The sequence below is a fragment of the Rhinopithecus bieti genome, unplaced genomic scaffold (genome assembly GCF_001698545.2).
Source record: "Rhinopithecus bieti isolate Rb0 unplaced genomic scaffold, ASM169854v2 scaffold_21155, whole genome shotgun sequence".
Lineage (NCBI taxonomy): Eukaryota > Metazoa > Chordata > Mammalia > Primates > Cercopithecidae > Rhinopithecus > Rhinopithecus bieti.
This window is the reverse complement of record NW_016810615.1, coordinates 959,958-977,685: the sequence shown is the minus strand read 5'-3', so window position 1 is coordinate 977,685 and position 17,728 is coordinate 959,958. Positions and strand designations below refer to the sequence as shown.

Genomic DNA, 17,728 nt, shown 5'->3' with positions numbered 1-17,728 from the left:
GCAATGTCAAAGCTCCACAGAAACTGGTGATGGTGATGGTAGGGAGAAAAAAGATCAGACGCCGGGACTAAGCTAGCAATTTCAAAATAAGGCAGGACTTTAACTCTCTCATAAATCAACTATCTTTTAATGAAAAGTGCCTCATTAGTGCCTATGTTACTGTGCACTAAAAAGGACAGAGTTCCACTGATTCACTTCAGAGCACTGTTTTTATAGTCCAACAGCATAATTACCTTAAATGGAATGTGGTTCTAGTCATGTTTGAGTCTTCAGTTATCATAAATCACATTTCCTTTGTAGAAATAAGCTATTTTCAAGGCATCATCCTATATTATGAAGTCAACCAGGTATAGGAGAGTGTTTTTTTTTTTTTTCTTTTTTGAGACAGAGTCTAGCTCTGTTGCCCAGGCTGGAGTGCAGTGGCGCAATCTCTGCTCACTGCAAGCTCCGCCTCCCAGGTTCACACTGTTCTCCTGCTCAGCCTCCTGAGTAGGACTACAGGTGCCCGCCACCACACCCAGATAATTTTTCATATTTTTAGTAGAGATGGGGTTTCACCATGTTAGTCAGAATGGTCTCAATCTCTTGACCCCGTGATCTGCCCGCCTCAGACTCCCAAAGTGCTGGGATTACAGGCGTGAGCCACCGTGCAAGGCCCAGGAGAGCGTTTTTGTTGTTACTGATATTCTGCTGTCTAAACTTATCAAATTATATTTCCATGCTAACTTTTGTGAACATGCTTCCAACAACTGATTTTTCATATCAGAAGATAATCATCCCCTGACTTGAGGTGACACAGAACAATCACTACAAAATTTTACAGAATGTATAAATTTATCTTCTATAATGTAAAATAAATCAAAAGAGGCTCTCTAAAAAGGATTGCATTCCATTAAGATTACTTTAAAGTGATATCTTGTATATAATTAACGAAAGACATGGATATAGAGCCAATTATCTCTACAAAGAACAAATTATGCCTGTAATATTTATAAGTATTTATAGTTATCATTGTTAAATATTATTCAAAGAAAGCAGGAGAAAAAGTTTCAAAGGAATTACTGGCCCAAACCAAATTCAAGGAAATACCAAGGACTTTTTGTCCGACCGGACAAGGTAACTTGCAGTCATTCTTTATGAAATTGTATGGCTGCTATACTGCTACATTTAAAATAATGGAAAGCTATTTTCCTTCGAACTTTTTATTTTTTTTTTCCATTTTCATACACAATTCCTTTACAGAGAAAAGATGAAAAGTGAATGCAGTAGAATACAAATAACATACTCATTTACAGTTTATAAACAGATATATAAATATAAATATGTATCAGCCACTTTTCCATCTGCTGCTGTTTCATGTTTTTAGAACAGTACTAAACCTTGTAGGTGTTATCAAAAAAGGTGGGTGAGAAATAGAATATTTGGAAGTTGTTAATTTACAGTAAATGTAATTCTAAGTGATTTGATGGCTATTTTAACTAAAATACATTAAATATTTCAGACAAATAAGTAGGTATTTGAAAATTTATATTCAAATTCAACTATATTTTTTCCTTAAAACTGCAGGCAATGTCAAATATTTAAGGTAGTAAAAGAAAAGAAAACATTTCAAAATCTAAAATTAAAATTTTAAATCTTTTCAAGCAGTCATGAGATTGAAAAAAAATCCTAGTACTGAAATCAAATAAACATGTTTTCAAATTGATAGCATTAATTATAAAGGAGGGGAAAAAAATAAATCCAAGTAACTTTTGAATACTTTAATGGCATAAAGTTTAAGGGAAAAAACTATAAAGAGAATGTGAACTTTCTTCTTAAATTTGTTGTTGGTAGTGGTATTGATGTAGTGATTCTGAGACTATTGTGTGTGTATAAAAGGTGGAGCAGACGTGTAAATGTGCTGATGTGCTCACTGTGGGAAAGAAAATGAAAATATGGAATTGGAGAAAAAGAAAAAGAACCATGAAGGGTTGGATTGGATTTACAGGTATTAATGTAAACTCAAGGCTTAAAAAAACAAAACAAACAAACAAACAAAAAAAACCTTTTCCTGTAACACTGTAGTAGTATCAATGAGCATTTGGATCTTGGTTTCTAGCTACCATTACTAGCCCTAAAATCTTGGTTTCCAATTACCTCTCTCTCCCTCAGATCTTGGTTTCTACATACCATTACTCCCTAAAAGGAATGACAATGCTTACAGAAATGGCTGATTCTAGAACTGAGGCCAAGAAAAGTGTGAAATGAGTCAGAAACATATTGTTGTGACAGAAAATAAGACAGTGCTCAAAAATAGATAGTGATATGTTGAAAAGACAGAGAAGCCAGATTGAAACATTGCCTTGGCCAAATTTAGGACAACTGAATATCAAATAAATAATGATGGGAATGGGATTATTGCACATTGGGGAAAAAAGAATCATGCATCCATAGTGATACTAAAAAACATAGTAATAAAAATGTAGGAAGGAGAGTTCCTCTTTAAAGAAAAGTGTCAACTAATAGATGTCAAAGATATGAGGGAAATACAAAATTCACCACATTACAATTCACATAGTAAGAAATGATTCAGGCAGGAGTCGTCAATGGCTTCAAAAACTATTGTGTGTAAGGATGTGGAGGAACAGGATATAGAGAAATCTGGTAGATACCACCTTATCCAAATAATCAAATTTGACATTATCAATAATGTGGAATATGCTGATAGCAATTGCCTCCTGAAGTGATGCACAACTTAATCTGTGCAGCACTTTGCACAAAAATATTGAACTTGAATCTGAATGTGGGGCAACAATCATACAAATCCAAAGTGAGGGACATTCTGTGACACAATTGGCCTAGGATCTAAAAATGTATCAATATCATGAAAGATAAAGAGAGGAAGAAATAGAGAAAGAGAGAAGAAAAGGCTAGAGAACTATTCTGGATTAAAGGAGACTAAAGAGACATGACAACTAAGTATAGAGGAGTCCCTGATTAGCTCCTGAACTGGAAGAAGTTATACATGACGTTATTGGGATAACTGGAGAAATTTTAATATAATTGGATATCAGATAATTACATTGTACCAATGTTAAGTTATCAGAGTGTGATAACTGTATTATGGTTCACTAGAATAATCTCATTGTTCTTAGGCTCACAGCTTTAGGCTCACAAAGCAACTTACACAGTCTCATGTTTAGTACTTCATGCCTTTGAACATGCTATTGTATCTACACAGAACATCTGACTCACTGTCTTCACCAAGCTAGCTCTTACCTTTCCTTCAAAACAGAGAACTGAGAATCCTTTCCTGACCCATGTGACCTAAACTAGGTGCCCCCTGTGTCCCAATGGTCTGTAATATATATAACAATAAATTCTTTACAATGTTACATTGTTTATGTGACTGTTTCTACCACTAAATCATGAGCTCACTGAGGGCAGGGATTATAGATTTCATTTATCTTCAACACCTGGCAAAATGCAACTATTACATAGAGAGTGTTCAACAAATATATGTTGGCTAAATTAGCTAAATATATGTTGACTAACTTAACTAAGATGGTCAGCTGGAAGGGTTGGTTATGGAGGAGAATAAAGGTCATAGATGAACAGGGGTCTAGGGAAGAGATGGGAGTACATTCCCACCACCATTCTAAACAACACAGCTTTCTTTCTTCCTTTTCCCTTGTCTCATACATCTGTTTAGTTGTCAAATATTATAGATTGAAACTCCCCATTATCTCCTGAACTAATCTGCTGTTCCTTTTCTAACTACACTTTATGTTGGTAGAACAGAACTGAATTATTTTTTACCTGGAATACTGCATGAGGTGCCTAGTCACATTGCTTCCAGTTTCTCCCTAATTCAGCCCATGCATTACTGACAAGGAAGTCCAACAGCAGAAATGATCTTCAGTTTCCCCGGTCACAAAGTTTCAGTATATCTCAGCTCTTACAATATAAAGTCCCAACTCCTTTTTTCATTTTTATTTTTAATTTTCTTTTTTTCACTCAAATGGATTCTGACAAAGTCCAAACTCTTATTCTTACCCCAACAATGATTTCAATTGTGTTTCCAATCTTACCTCTTACTTCGAACCATCACAACCTATTCTTTAGCTAAAGACAACTGCCTGTGATTCTCTACAAACATTCTTTCTCTTGTCCATCACTGTCCACCTGGAACTTCTAACCCTGCTGTCATCCCCCAGAGCAGATGGTTATTTTTGGCCTTCACTCTCACATGCATAAGGGGAAGAATATAATAATGAAGTAAAACAACCTGCATTCTAGTCTGAGCTTTCAACTAACTATCTGTGAGACACTAGACTATTATTTACGTAATCATTCCTGACATATGCAATACAGACAATACCTATCTAGGGTTAATGAGGGAATCAAATGAGAAAATACAAATGAAAGCACTTGGTAAATTGCTAAGTGTCATAAAAATATAGGGAAACAAATTCACAGATAAAATCCATCGTAAATTATAGGACATGTATGAAATACCCGCTTATTATTAAATGTTTCAAACAATGCTTTAGATATATTACAAATGAAGGAAGTCTTTTTTTTTTTTTTTTTTTTTTTCTGAGATGGAGTCTTGCTCTGTCGCCCAGACTGGAGTGCAGTGGTATGCCCTCAGCTCACTGCAACCTCTGTCTCCTGGGTTCAAGTGATTCTCCAGTCTCAGCCTCCCAAGTAGCTGGGATTACAGGTGTGCACCACCACGCCCAGCTAATTTTTGCATTTTTACTAAAGACAGGGTTTCACCATGTTGGTCAGGCTGGTCTCGAACTCCTGACCTCAGGTGATCTGCCAGCCTACGCTTCCCAAAGTGCTGGGATTACAGGCATAAGTCAACACACACGGCCGAAGGAAGTCTTTTATAGTGTATTCTATTATGTTCTTCATTAGGTATAACATCATTTCTAAGAAAAACTCTGACTTGAAGTACAAACAGACTCTTGAAATAAACCAAAGTGTAATATGGGGACATATGAAGAAGATGTTCTTCCAAATGTTAAAAATGCATTTAGAACATTCAACCAACACATGTTCACCTGGCATATGGTACTGTGTGCCAGGATGTTACTAGGCACTAAAGATACCTAAGACCCATGCATATGGTACCGTGTGCCAGGATGTTACCAGGCACCAAGATACCTAGGCCCCAAGGGTATAACACGAAAGCATTTCTGCTCTCATAAGCAAAAAAAGTGTATATATGAGTTACTGGAGATGTACAGCTTCCTAGTGAATGATGCCTTGAAGAATAAGCAGGAGTTACTCATGTTAGGGACTGGAGAGGGAATAACATTCTTGGCAAAAGGAATAACAGGTACGAAGGCAAAAAGTATGAATAAAAACAAAAAATGAGATGTAGTAAGGTGTTTAAATGATTTATATTTACAATATTCTAACACAGACCAGAGAAGTTAAAATTAGTCAGTTTTTCTTGTAGAGCAGAATTCAATTTCTCCAGCTATAATTTATATTAAAAATATTTATAGTTTCTCTCCTGCTGAGAAAACTCTTAAATAGACTAAATGCAAAAGTCAAAGCTTTTCTATATCTGAATAACATATCATCTTAATTTGTAAATGGTATTTTTAAAAATTGCACTGTGTCAAAGGAAATGGAGAAGGGAGAGTTAAGGACATTTCTAAAGTGGAATCAATAGTTCTTAGGAACCGAAAGAGGGCGGAGCTGCTACGGACATGTCTGAGATCTCTGCGGCCTATGGCTGGCGGAAAAGAAAATATGAAATTTAAATATTGATTTTGATGGCGAACAAAGATTGGAAAATATAATGAGTTTCCTTTTGTACATGTTAATGGAAGGTGCTAGCAGGGACCTCCAGATAACTTCCAGAAGACAGCTGGAAATTGTGGCCTCAAATTCAGACAAAAACGTGGGTAGTATTTTTGGAAGTCATTTCCATATTGTAAAAAATACTCATTCAGCACTTTGGAAAAGTAAATGCCTGAATAAGGAGAGGTGGCATCTTGGAAACCACCTAAATTTAAAGGACAGGAGAAAAAAGTCAGTGATCCAGTAGGAACTCTCTTTCCTTATTCCATTTTCTTCAGCCAAGGTACAGCACTGAAATTTTAGATAACTAAGGATGCAAAGAAGATCCTAAAAGTTCTAGAATGCTGAAAGCAAGTAAACAAATGAAAACAGGTCAAATACATAAGAAGGAAATAAGACTAGGACTGGATTTCTCAATGGCAACCTTGAATTCCAAAAGATAGGCAAGAAATGGTTCCCAAATTCTGAAGTGAAATTATTTCCAGTGAAGAAAGGATTATGTTGTTAATTGGACGAGGATGGGAAATGGACATTTTTCAAACATGTGAGTGTCTATACATGCCGTCTTAGAAAGCGACTGCAAGATGTGCTTTTGCAAAACCAAAACAAGAGGGGTAGAAGAGTAAGAAAGAGGAAAACATGGCATCCAGAAAAGGACAAGGGACAAGAAAGCAAAGTGGCAAAAGGAATTCCCAGGATGTCCCAGTCTCAGAGCAGCCAGTTTAGATCACACAGATCACATGGGAGGAAACTGGGCCGTGGGACAGAGTAGTGGCCATGGAACTGATAGCAAATCTATTGTGTCAGACCATTTGCAAAACCTAGATTGTCCCATAGGAAATGCTGCAGTCTGAATATGTTAGACTTGATCTCCAATGTAATCGTATTAAAAAGGTAGGCTCTTTATGAGGTGATTAGGTCATGAGGGCAGAAATCTCATGAATGGGATTAGTGGCCTTATAAAAGAGTTCGAGGAAGCTGTTAGTTCCTCCCAACACGTGAGGACGCAGCAGCAAGATACCATGTATGGAGCAGAGAGTGAGCCATCACCAGGCATAGAATTTGCTGGCATCATGATCTTGTATTTTCCAGCCTTCAGAATTGCAAGAAATAAATTTCTGTTGTTTATAAATTACCCAGTCTAAGGTGTTTTTGTTATAACAGCAGGAACAAACTAAGACAGAAAACAAGGATTACTAAAATTTAGGGTAAAGAAAAAAACAAAAAACAAAAAACCTAAAAGTTAAAAAAAAGAAGAAAAATAAAGAAAATGAGGTATATTTACATACTGCCAATATTATAAACACTGGCCATTCTGTTGACCATCAGCTGTGATATAATTATAATGAAAGACAATGGGGTAAAGGAAGAGGGGTACACGAGGTGGATTAGTGGTGAGAGGGCATTAGGGAACTAAATCAGGAACTCAGTAATGTCTAGAATAAAAAATTGATACATAACAATTTATGTTATTATCTAGAAATAGGGAACACATAAATATCAGAAGAAATAACTAAGAATTAAAAGTGATTGCCTCTGGGAAGTTGGGAGAAGGTTGAGAGGAGTGAGGGAGAAAATATTTCATCACGCTATGAGCCTATTATATTTAATTGAGGAATTTGCAGACATTGATAATACCAGAAAGCTAAAATTTTTTTTTTTTTTTTTTTTTTTTTTTTTTTTTGAGGCGGAGTCTCGCTCTGTCGCCCGGGCTGGAGTGCAGTGGCCAGATCTCAGCTCACTGCAAGCTCCGCCTCCCGGGTTCCCGCCATTCTCCTGCCTCAGCCTCCCGAGTAGCTGGGACTACCGGCGCCCGCCACCTCGCCCGGCTAGTTTTGTATTTTAGTAGAGACGAGGTTTCACCGTGTTAGCCAGGATGGTCTCGATCTCCTGACCTCGTGATCCGCCCGTCTCGGCCTCCCAAAGTGCTGGGATTACAGGCTTGAGCCACCGCGCCCGGCCCAAAAATTTTCTTGAAAGGGAAAGAAGATGACTGAGGAAGAGAATGTGAAGGAAGAGGTTGATTCTTGACCTAAAGGTGCTTACCTCTGAGAAGGGGAGAAAGACAGGTAAAAATGGTACAACACAATAGGATGAATATTATGACAGAGATATTCAGCATGTGGTACAGGGTGGTGGGCAGGTAGCATGGGACAGAGAGAGAAGGAACAGCAGTCACAGAAGACTCAGAATACCTGAGACTTAAAGAACCGATTTAAGAGTGCCAGAGCTGCCAAAAGAGCAAGACCCAGCTAAAGCTGTCAGTAAAGCTGTACAAGGCCAGGGTTCTTGAAGAATGTGCAAAGAATATGAGTAGGAAGAGATAACAGGGGTAATGCTGCGAGGTGAAGGTGAAGAGAGAGCCAGGGCCGACTCACCAAGGGCTGAATATACCATGCTATGGAGTTTAGACTTTAAAGGAGTCATGAAGTCATTTTAAGCTAGGAAGTAACATGGTCAAATTTCTACTTCAGAAAGAATATTTTGAGAAGAGACAAGACTAAAGGCAAAAAACAAACAAAAAACAAACCCGAGAGGCATGTTTAGTGATTTAAATCTAGACAAAATGTGATTGATTGCAGGGCCCAAGTAAGTTATAGAAGTGGTGAAAATAGAAAAGAGAAAGGAGGAGACATAGAGAAATCTTGGTCTGCGTGGATGTAAATATTATAAAGAAATAAAGTTAAGGTTGATTTCCAGGCATTTGGCTCAGCCAATTGTATATATATTGATATCATTTGCCAAGTACAGAACTGACTTTGTTTGGTGGTAGAATGAGTTGGATCTAGTTGAATTTTGGATATGTTAAGTTGAAATGTTCATGAGATATACAAATACAAAGTGATTCAAGGTGTCTACAGGGCTGATAGAGTCACAGGTTTAAAACTTGGTAAAGAGGAATTGGTTATACTAATACATTCAACTTAGAAGCATAGGTCGTACCTGAAACTATGGAAAAGAGTACAAGCATGGTAAAGTGGTAGAGAACACAAGTTTTGAATTCATACATTTGGATTCAAACCAATGGCTCCCCAACTAACAATCAGTGTTACTGGGCATATTACTTAGTCTCTAAAACCCTCATCTATTCCTCCTCAACGTTGAAAGGGCAAGAAAAACAGCACCTATTTCACAAAATATTGGGAGGATTAAAAGAGATAAATCATGTACAATGCTCAGTAGAGTGCTTGGCACAGACCAAGAGCTTACGAACAGCGAATCTTTGTTATTTTGCTTACTTACATTATGGTGAGCTTGAGCTCTCTTAGGGAGACAGTGTGTAGTGACAAGAAAGGAGAGCTGAGGCTAATGCACAAGGCAAACTAATAGGAAAAGGTGCTTTTAAGAGGAAATGACTATTATCAACCTGTGACCATTTTCTGTTGTGTTTACTTTGTGTGTGTTTTATATCTCCTCCTTTTACTCCCCATTGTCTCCGGGACATACTTTCCTAAAGTCAAACAACTATATATATAATTATTATTATTATTTATTTAGAGGCGAAGTCTTGCTCTGTTGCCCAGGCTGGAGTGCAGTGGTGCAATCTCAACTCACTAGAAACTCCGCCTCCCGGGTTCAAGCAATTCTTCGGTCTCAGCCTCTTGAGTAGCTGGGACTATAGGCGCACGCCACCGTGGCAGGCCAATTTTTTGTATTTTTAGTAGAGATGGGGTTTCACCATGTTAGCCAGGATGGTCTCAATCTCAATCTCCTCGTGATCTGTCTGCCTGAGACTCCCAGAGTGCTGGGATTACAAGTGTGAGCCACTGCTCCCAGCCTATATTAGTATTATTTTTTGAAGACTGCTCTGTCACCCAGGCTGGAGTGAAGTGGTGTGATCTTAGCTCATGGCAACCTCTGCCTCCCAGGTTCAAGTGATTCTCATGCTTCAGCCTCCAGAGTGGTGGGATTATAGGCACGTGCCACAATGCCTGGCTAATTTTTTGTATTTTTAGTAGAGATGGGGTTTCACCATGTTGCCCAGGCTGGTCTTGAACTCCTGAGCTCAGGCAATCTGCCCGCTTTGGCCTCCCAAAGTGTTGGGATTACAGGCGTGAGCCACCGCGCCTAGCGACATTTTCTAATATTTCAGTAGTAGTAAGTGACATAAAGATTACAACCTGGAATTTGGAATGGGACTAGGGAAGGAAAGCTCAGTTTCCCCAAAGACTGAAAGTGTGCAGTTGATATACAAAATTCATAGGCTTATAGTTTAACCCAGTTCTAGAAGAAAAAACACACAGGCACACACACACACACACACACATAGCTGCCCTAACATAATTATATGAATTATTCCTCTATGATTCTGGTTATGGAGATTTTTGGGAAAAAGATTATACGGCTTCTCTTGGTAACCCAGTTCAGTCTTTAACCAGCTAGAACAAAGCTCAAAATACTACTTAAACCAGACAGCAAAAAGACAGGAATAACTTCAAACAAAGTCTTTGAACTTGTCTTAATCCAGATGTGAAACTGAAAATTATTTGAGTCAAGGGAGTTAGAAAGCCAATTTTCACTGGGATTTAACTGATAAAATGATAATCAGAACAGTTCTCTTTCATACTGTAATTAAGTGACTGGCTCAACCATAAGAAGTGGAATTTTATGGGGAAAAACTCCAATAGGTTAATATTTCTGTTTTTTTTTTTCCCCTTATTCTTCATGATTTGTACAAATTTCATTAAATATCTTTCTAAATTAGATGAAAAAATTAGAATATTTCACAAAAAAGGAAGTTTTGTTATTATTATTTTTTTTCCTTAAAATAGAGCACCTAAGAGCAAAGTTAAAGAGTGAAACTCCTGGACTTGAATCTTGCTTCTTACTCTCATCAGCTGTGTGCTCCTTAAAGACCACCCCATCTCCTTGTGCCTCCTCATACCTATAAGATGAGGATAATAATAGTATTTATCCTCAAAAACTACTGGAAGATTAAGCAAGGTATAAAGACCTTAGCACAGTGACCCCCATATGTAAGGCCTAAAAAATATCAGCTATTCATATTTTTAATATTTTGATGACTATTCTTGTTCACTAATATAGCAAATATTGTTGATTAATCAGTGCAACACATTCATTCCCTACCTTCTCCTTCCTTCCTACAGAGGCTAGGAAAGCTAAAATTTATCTCTGTGGCTCCCTTGCAGCTAAGCTGGGGTGGCCATGTGATGCATTTCCGTCTAATAAGGCATATGTGTACATAAAGTATCGTATTTCTAGAAATAAAAGATGTATATGTTGATAATCACTCTTTCTCTTCCTATCTTAAATATGGCCTGGAATTATGGCAGCTATGACTGCTATCATATGTTAGCACCTCCTTCTTCGTATCTTGAATAGGCTTGGATCTGTAGCATCCATCTTATACTTATGAGTACAGACCATAAGATCATTCTTTTAGTTGCTCTGGATAAAACATACGGCTTGCTGGAGCCCAGGAGGCAGAAGTTACGGTGAGCCGAGATCACACCACTGCACTACAGCCTGGGTGACATAGCAAGACCCTCTCTAAAAAAAATCCCATGACCAACAACAAAAAATAAGGCTACATTTTCAAAGTTAAAGTGAAAAATATTTTGCAGCTACATTAGAATGTGTAAACCATAATTAGTATACAATGTATTGCATTGTATCCAAATTTGAATCTAAATAATTTCATGTCTTATACTAAACAGGATTATAGAGATGAGATTTAAGAAATAAAGGATTATTATTGTACAAACTCTCCAGCTTAAAAAAAACTTGTTCTTGGGTATCACGAATAAACTATGATTGAATTTTAACTATATACACAACCAGCAAAAATGGTAATATAAATATACTATAACATATTGTATCATATTGTTATTAAGTCTTAATTTCCAAATTTCTTATGATTTAGATTCGGTTGTAAGAAAATAATTCAAGATAAAAAAGTTACTTATCTGCTCATTGTCTACCCAAATAAAAAAGGTACAATCATTTTTGGAATATAAACATACTAAGGCACAAGATTTAAGAGTAACCATATAATGGATGAATTTGTCATTACAAAATAAGGAGATATATCACATTAAAAAAAAAACAAAAAAAAACTTCAATACATAAGACAGCATTTCCCAAAGTGTGCACCACAGAAGACTAGTCCTATAAGAAGCTCTGTGTGTATGTGTTTAGGGACAGGAGGTAGAGAAGGTGGCTCTGTGGTCAAATAAGTTTGGATAATAATGTGCAACAGAGGCTGGGTGCTGTGGCTCATGCCTGTAATCCCAGCAATTTGGGAGACTGAGGCAGGAGGATTGCTTGAACCCAAAAGTTCAAGACTAGCCTGGGTAACATAGTGAGACCTTGTCACTTAAAAAAAATAGCCATTATAGTGGTGCATGCCTGTAGTCCCAGCTACTCGAGGGGCTGACGTGAGGGGATCACTCGAGCCCAGGAAGTTGAGGCTGCAGTGACCCATAGTTGAGCCACTGCATTGCAGCCTGGGTGACAAAGTGAGACCTTGTCTCGATAATAATAATAATAATAATAATAATAATAATAATAATAATGTGTAACATGTACTACTCTTGGTAATTTATATCAAATACACATGACAAGTCAATTCATGATAAAGGTGGCATTTCAAATCAGTAGAAGATTAAAAAAATTGTGTTCAATAACTACTGTGGTAGCAACAGCCTATTTGGATCTCACCTTGTTATTTATACCAAAATAAACTCCAACTGGATCAAATATTTCAACATTAAAAGATTAAAGTGTAAAACTATAGCAGAGAATATGGAAAAGTATAAAATTTCAATAGCTCTGGAATGGGAAGATATTCCTAAGAAAATCCAAAAGTAATATAAATATCTAAAAATCAAATAGGACAGGTACAGTGGCTCATGCCTGTACCCTCAGCACTTTGTGAGGCCAAGGAGAGAGAATCACTTGAGCCTAGGAATTTGAAACCAGCCTGGACAACATAGTGAGAGTTTGTTTCTATTAAAAATAATAAAAAATCAAATAATAACAAAGTGTACACACAAATAATGAAAGGATAAGCTAGAAAAAACCATTTGAAACATGGGCATTCCCTAGGTCTGATTTTCTTAAAATAAAGAATGCTTATAACTCAGTAAGAAACAGACCAATAAATGGGCAAATACTATTCAGGGAACCCATCTTTTATGATCTGAATCTTTGTGTCCCTACCAACCACAAATTTATATGTTGAAATCCTAATCCCAAGGTGATGGTATTAAGAGAAAAGGCTTTGGGAGATGAGGAGATCATAAGGGCGGAGCCTTTGTTAATGAGATTAGTGCTTTTATAGAAGGGATTCTAGAGAGCTGCCTTTGTCCCTTCCACAATGTGAGGACACAGTTAGGAGGTTACAGGCCCTCAGTGAACACCAAATCTGCTGGTGTCTTGATTTAGGATTTTCCAGCCTCCATAACTGTGATAAATAAACTTCTGTTCTTCATAAGCTACTCAGTTTGTGATATTTTTTATAGTGGACTGAATGGACTAAGACATCATAACAAAAATAAATAAACTATGCTTTAGATTTGATATAATCCTCAATCTTATTCATAATTAAAGATATTCCAAATACATCAGTGAGAGATCATTTTCATCTAACAGCATAGCAACAATAAAAAATTACGATAAATCAGTATTTGGTGAAGAGTTGGGGAACAGGTCACTTCACACATTTGTTGCTGAAAATATAAAATTGCTACAATCACTTCAGAATATAATTTAGTAATTTTTATTAGAAATAAAATTGTGGCCATCTGTGGTGGCTCATGCCTATAATCCTAGCACTTTGGAAGGTCAAGTTGGGTGAATTGCTTGAGGCCAGGAGTTTGAGACCAGTCTGGGCAACACAGTGAGACCTCTCCTCTAAAAAAATTTGTTTTAAAAGAAAAAAGATTGCATACATCACATAATGAAATAATTTTTCTCTGAGAAAGTTATTCTACATGTATAACTTACATGTGTGGAAAAACATATGTAAAAGGATGTCTGTTATACTGTTGTTTATTGTAACAGGAGACTAGAAACAAACTAAATGTCCATCTACAAGAGACTGACTAAATAAACGATGACATCCATATACCAGAATATTTTGTACTGTGAAAAAATGAGGCATATCTAAATTATTGATATGGACCATCTCCAAAATATAGTAAGTGAAATAAGCCAAGTCCTTATTTTATCAATGAGGACATTGAATGAAGACCTTTCTATGACCGCTTATGGCCATTAGCTACAGAGCCGGCAATAGGTTTTATGACTTCCAGCAGCTTAGCAATTATTCCACCACATGGTGCTGAAGAAAGGCACTACTTAATCATTCTTCCAGTGGTAAATGATTGTTAAAATATATTGCATGTAAGTATTCAAGTGACCCACTCTGGTAAGCTTGTACACTCTGACCTATTCTAAAATTACTAAAGAAAGCAAAATTTAAAAACTGGCATTGACTCCCTGGCAAAAAGAATGCTACCACAGTCGACCTTGTGTGTTATGTAGGATCTAGGGGGCTGAACAGATGCCTTCAGTTGCAAAAGCACAGAATGTCAGGGGGAAAAAAATGTATCTATTTAAATACATATGTAGATGTGAGGCGATAATGACATTTAACAAAATGTGACTATCACACCTAGCGAACACCCACGATCTTTTCATCACAGAGTAACCCAGGGAGGAAAAGGTTAATTACATGGCACACCACCTCCACTTCTGGGTAGAAGTTTCACTTGTCACCCACAAGAGCTTCACTTTATTCTGAGTTAAGTGTGACAAGCTTAAGCTTGACAAATGCTTACTTCTCATTGAAAATATATAGGATTTGTTTTAGTATTTTCTTATTAGTGAAGAATTTACTTTTCAATGGCTTTTTTCCTTATGAAGTTTTTGAATAAAGAATGAAATGATTTCAGATAATGAAAATGCTTAATTCAACAAGAATTTAAAAAAGAAGGGGAATAATATTGGTAATTTCACAGGAATTTTCTTTCAGGAGAAGCCAGGATAAATGGACTCGAGGACATGAGGAGCCAGTGAGTGGTGCCTGGAACACTGTATGATGCCCAGAGGGGCCCAGCAGTCATGCTCTGACAGCAGCATATGGTGCGCACTGGAAGAAGGGGAAAATAAGGTCAGAAAGGCAGGCTGTGGGAACTTGGATTTGAGGCTGAAGAACTGCCATCAAATGTTTTTGAAAGGTGTGAAATAATCAAAACTGTACTCCATGATGATTAAAGCTGGCATAGTGTGAAGGTGTCAAGCCTGGGTGACTGGGAAAATGGTGGTATCATTAACCCAAAATAAGAACATGAAAATCAGGTTTTCTGTGGAACATGACAAGTTAGGTTTTAGATGAATTGATTTTAAGGTACTGGCAGAATATTCTGTTTTGTTCAGGAAATAGTTGGAATATAAAACTATAAAGTCTATAATTTAATTCAATTCTACAAAGATACACTAAGGACTAAGCCCCAGCCCCTGTTCCCATGGGACTTAAACATAAGAGCAAGTTCAACACATAATTAGTGACTACCTATATGATGAACGTTACACAAAATAAATCAGGGTGCTATAAAATCGCTTAGTACTGAGGCGGTGGAGGTGAAGACCTATAGCTATGGTTGCCTAGTGATGACTTCAGGGGTTATTCTTTGATACCTGGATTTGTACTTAAATTTCTGAAGATATGTTTTATTTGTACCTTAAAGCACAGAACCATATAGATATCACAGTAAACTGTGGAAATCTGTGTGAGCGTTAAGAGTTAAAGCCCACCTCACTGGTGCCAACCTTGCACAAAGTAATTTTTACCAGACTCAAGTTCTTGGTTCATTTCTAACATAAACTTTGTGTTCAAAGTACTGTAGGTATTCATTAACTTTCTGTTTCATTTTAAAGGAGAAATGCAGATTTATTCTGCCCAAATACAATGTCCTTCCTTATTCCTTCCACAATGAGATGTAGAAATCATCCCATTAGTATTAAACACAGAGGAAATTTTAAAATCCTATTCAGAATAACAGCAACATAGTTATGAAAAAGAGGAAGTCAGCAAGGAGAATAAGGCAAATCTGAATGAGTGAAAATTGGGGGAGAAAAAGAATTGACATATGCTTTCAGAAGAAAGCAAGTAAGAGAAAAATGAAAAGAGGAGACAACTGAACTTTCAATGAACTCATTAACAATTGTAAAAAAACTGGAGGCAAAAATGTGCTACAGTCTCAAGAGAACGATGAAAGACTCCCTCCCCCTGTCCCACAACTATGAAAAGCTGACACAATGAATACACAAGCCTCACCATAAAAGCTGATATTAGGTAGCTTTGAGAACAATTTTATTTTACTTTTATTTGTTTATTTTTTTGAAAGAGATGAGGTCTCTCTCTGTTGCCCCAGGCTAGAGAGTGCAGTGGCACAATCATAGCTCACCATAATAATCTCAAACTCCTGGGCTCAAAGGATCCTCCTGCTACAGCCTCCTGAATACCTGGGACCAATGCCCAAGTAATTAAAAAAAAATTTTGTTTTATAAAGACAGGGTCTCACTATATTGCTCAGGATGGTCTCAAGCTCCTGGCCTCATGCAATCCTCCCACTTCAGCCTACCAAAGTGTTGGGATTACGGGTGTGAGTCATCATTCCTGACCAAGAAAAGTTTTATTTAGGAAATAAGGGATACATAAAATAAAGAATAAAACACTTAAACATGAATTAAGATACACTAGGAACTATCACTTTGATTGAATGTCTATGTGCTAGGGTCTGTGTGGAACATTTTACCTAGATTTTCTAATTTAATTCTCACTCCCCTCTTTCAAAGTAACTATTACCTGATCCATTTTAAAGTTAGGGAACTTGGAGCTCAAAAAGGTAAAGTAAGGTGCCCAAAGCCCTGCCACAGGTTGGTAGCAGAGGGGAGATTTGGTATCTTTCTGATTCTAAAGCTCATTCTTTCCACTACAGACTTTTCTTGAGAGAGGTGTTACATGAAAATTTAAAACTATTCAGATCCTTAGGTTTACTGACTTATATTTAAAGGTGTTTTAGGAAATGCCTTAAGGCACAAAGGGATAGTAGCTTTCAGAGCAGGAAACTGGAGCAGGCAAGCACAAACTTGTTTCTCCAAATTCAATGGGAGCCTTTTCCCAGAACCTGACAGTAAGAGAGATGCAGGTCATTCACAGATGCTCCTTCCTCACAGAGAAAGACCAGAAACACTCTTCCTCCTGAGACCAGGAGTATCTGAAAATATTAAAATTACTTCAATCTGCCATGGCCTCCTGACTCCTCTTTACAACCTAGCCACTGGGGATTGCTGTAGTTGGGCTAAAACTTTGAAGGCAGCTAAACCACCATCACCATCATTCTTAGACAACAATGTCCTTCTGATCTTTATTTCTTCCAGCATTATTAGCATGAACAACCTCTCTACTACCTCAATTTCTTCAGCATACACTCTTTTCACCTTGTTCTCTTAATTGAAAATGGGCTCCACTTGGAAACTAGACAGATGATCTCCACTGACCACTTCTGGTAGATGTTGCTTGTTCCCCTCCTATCTTACATGCTTAAAGTCTGCAGGGCACAAGTGGAGGACATGGGAATGTCTGCTTTCTCCTTGATCAAAGCTATGTCAGGCTGTCACTTTTTTTCCCACATGTAAAAAGCACCCGCCTTTGAGACACATGTCATTCAGTTACACTGCTGCCATCCCTCTGGGTCACTGTCATCTAATCATGCACAAGTCTACCCTCTCATTCAGAATAAACTGTCAGTCTTCCTCATCAAGCCAGGCTCTGCCATCATCTTGTGAGAATTCAGTTTAATGTTAATATCTAATCCAACACCAGGTCCTAAGAGTTCCTTGACCTCCTTCTCTCCAGGCAGCAATCCCTTCTACTTCCCATCACCAACTTCCTTGG

At 37.3% G+C, this 17,728-nt stretch overlaps 1 protein-coding gene across 1 annotated transcript in view; it reads right to left on the bottom strand.

The window, feature by feature from the left end:
* DIAPH3 (diaphanous related formin 3) overlaps positions 1-17,728 on the bottom strand; it is a 522,774-nt gene that overhangs the window by 115,344 nt on the left and 389,702 nt on the right.